General features: G+C 67.3%; 1 non-coding gene across 1 annotated transcript; it reads right to left on the bottom strand.

The window, feature by feature from the left end:
• Nucleotides 1-32: 32 nt before the first annotated feature.
• On the bottom strand, nt 33-186 carry LOC144489865 (5.8S ribosomal RNA). Its single transcript, XR_013497089.1, has one exon. It is a non-coding gene; the product is annotated as a 5.8S ribosomal RNA (ribosomal RNA).
• Nucleotides 187-2,500: the final 2,314 nt, after the last annotated feature.

Here is a 2,500-nt window from a genome sequence, read left to right as displayed (position 1 = left end):
CGGATGCGCGCGAAGTGCGATTGATTGTCAAGCGACCCTCAGACAGACGTAGCCCCGGGAGGAACCCGGGGCCGCAAAGTGCGTTCAAAGTGTCGATGATCAATGTGTCCTGCAATTCACATTAATTCTCGCAGCTAGCTGCGTTCTTCATCGACGCACGAGCCGAGTGATCCACCGCTAAAAGTTGTATCGGGTTTCGGATCGGTTGCCCGATCCTGGGACGCGCAAAACGCTCCCCCGCCGACGTGACGGTGGAGCCCCAGCCTGGCGCGTACCACGGCGTGAGCCGGAGGCGCACGCACTCGAGCGACAATCAAGCGAAAAAAAGGAGGAATCAGGGCGCTCGCAGGCGTTGAGTGCCGGCGTGGGTGAGGGGCCGGGGCCCGCCACGCGCCGTCACGCCCCGCAACAGCCAGAGGCAGAGTTCTCTGGTGTCACCGTCTGGCGGTAGGCTCGAGAGTCGAGGCGAGGCCGCAGCGGACTGAGTCGGGTGCAAGCCGCGGAGGACAGGCCGACGCTACGGGCGCAAGCCGACCCCGCACGCCCCAACCTCGGCGGGCTGGGGAAGGGGGCGCGGCGGAACGCTCGCAAGCGCGGCTGCCCCGCGGACAGGCACATTCTCTCGAACGCGGTGGACGCTCGCTCAAGTCAGCACGAGACCAGACCGGACCGACAGGCGGACAACGAATCTTTAAACCTCGCACCCACCCTCCGCACACGGGTGCCGGAGGAATGGTGAGCATGAACAGGTACCCCTCACCGGGCTTTGAAGAGAGTGACTAGAATGCGACCAAAGCTTCACCGCGGCGGGAGACAAAAAGGCCCCTGACTGCACCAGAACGTCTCCCTGCGGAGTCACACAGTGGCCGTTCACCGTGGTCCCGTCGACAAGCCGCCAGGACAAGCACCCAAGCCCGCAGCAGCTCTCTTCGTTTCAACTGCGGATGTAATGCTGCAAGGCGGTGGCAAGGTCACGTCGCAGCCCGCAAGCCGTCGCCAAGGCGAGAGGAAGACGGTCCCCACAGCGGGCACACACAGACGGACGTGGAGCACGGGGCGGCGGCCCACAGGTGCGCACACGCGCCGTGCCGAGGATCGGTGCGGACGCCGGTGACATCGCACCCGGCAGAGCGGCTAGGCAGAAGTCGCTGCGGAGGAGGAGCACCGTCGGCGGAACGGTCTGCTGGCGGGCGAGGGACCAAACGAGCAGCTAGAACGGGCGGAGTGGACCGGACTGCAGAAGCGGAGTGAGTGCGTGGCTGACGCCACCGTCTCCCTCCGAGCGTCTGCTCGCGCCGGCCAAACCGCCGAACCGCTGAACGAAAGGACCGCATCGTCCCACGCAGGCAGGCCGGCCGTGTTGCCGTGCGTGCCCCCACCTCTCGGACGGACTGCAAAGACACCCTACGAAGCCAACGGCGAAGCCCTTCCAACGGCGCAGGCGTAGCGTGTGCGGCACCCGCATGGACTTGCCGGCGTGCAACCGAGCGTGTGCGTGCTCGTCGGTGGCGGCGCCCGCGCGCCGGCCCAACCGAGTGGGACCGAGATCGACGTCGCCCGGCTTCGGCGGAACGTGCGTACGGGTGACCAGGCCCGTTCGACGGGTACGGCGAAATTGTCGGTGTGACCTCCCACCCGCGTGGGAGGCGCCAGCGTCAGTACGGGCCACGGCCCCGGGGCCAACCCCCGTGAGGCTCTCCTGCCTGGCCCAACCGGCGCAGCCTTCGAGTTCAAGGAGTGACGGGCCGCCCTCCCCGGAGAGGTGGCGGGCCCCCGGCCGACAAAGATCCTTCACAACGTGTTCACCAACAGAAACCTTGTTACGATTTTTATTCTGTGTTACGGGTTTCGGTTCGGGCCCCCGGAGAGGTTGTCCGATACCTGGCCCCGGGGCCGGCCCCCGTGAGGCTCTCCTGCCTGGCCCAACCGGCGCCAGCCTTCGCGTTCAAGGAGTGACGGGCCGCCCTCCCCGGAGAGGTGGCGGGCCCCCGGCCGACAAAGATCCTTCACAACGTGTTCACCAACAGAAACCTTGTTACGACTTTTATACCGTGTCGGGTTTCGGCTCGGGCCCCCGGAGAGGTTGTCCGATCCTGGGACGCGCTAAACGCTCCCCCGCCGACGTGACGGTGGAGCCCCAGCCTGGCGCGTACCACGGCGTGAGCCCGGAGGCACACGCACTCGAGCGACAATCAAGCGAAAAACCTTTCTCGGAGGAAACAGGGCGCTCGCAGGCGTTGAGTGCCGGCGTGGGTGACGGGCCGGAGCCCGACACGCGCCGTCACGCCCCGCAACAGCCAGAGGCAGAGTTCTCTGGTGTCACCGTCTGTCGGAAGGCTCGAGAGTCGAGGCGAGGCCGCAGCGGACTGAGTCGGGTGCAAGCCGCGGAGGACAGGCCGACGCTACGGGCGCAAGCCGACCCCGCACGCCCCAACCTCGGCGGGCTGGGGAAGGGGGCGCGGCGGAACGCTCGCAAGCGCGGCTGCCCCCGCGGACAGGC

This window comes from Mustelus asterias, unplaced genomic scaffold (genome assembly GCF_964213995.1).
Source record: "Mustelus asterias unplaced genomic scaffold, sMusAst1.hap1.1 HAP1_SCAFFOLD_2614, whole genome shotgun sequence".
NCBI classification, from domain to species: domain Eukaryota; kingdom Metazoa; phylum Chordata; class Chondrichthyes; order Carcharhiniformes; family Triakidae; genus Mustelus; species Mustelus asterias.
This window is presented reverse-complemented; position numbering and strand designations above follow the sequence as displayed.